Source organism: Antrostomus carolinensis, unplaced genomic scaffold (genome assembly GCF_000700745.2).
Source record: "Antrostomus carolinensis isolate BGI_N321 unplaced genomic scaffold, ASM70074v2 scaffold46769, whole genome shotgun sequence".
Classification (NCBI taxonomy): Eukaryota; Metazoa; Chordata; class Aves; order Caprimulgiformes; family Caprimulgidae; genus Antrostomus; species Antrostomus carolinensis.
The window spans coordinates 1-203 of record NW_010337294.1 but is presented as its reverse complement, the minus strand read 5'-3'; positions in this window follow the sequence as shown (position 1 = coordinate 203).

Sequence of the window (203 nt, the reverse complement as noted above, 5' to 3'; positions counted from 1 at the left end):
CAAGTGTTCACTTCTGGCTGGAAATTCGCCATCGTGGCAGGGAAATGGCAGCGCTGAGAGGGGGTAATGGCAGCGCTGAGGGCAAAATGGCGACTCTGAGGGAGGGAGCCTGGCTGCGAGGGGAGAGCGGCGGCCCTGAGCGGGAAATGGTGGCCCTGGGGGAGGGAGTCTTCTTGTCAGGGGGGGAAAGGGCGGCCCTGAGG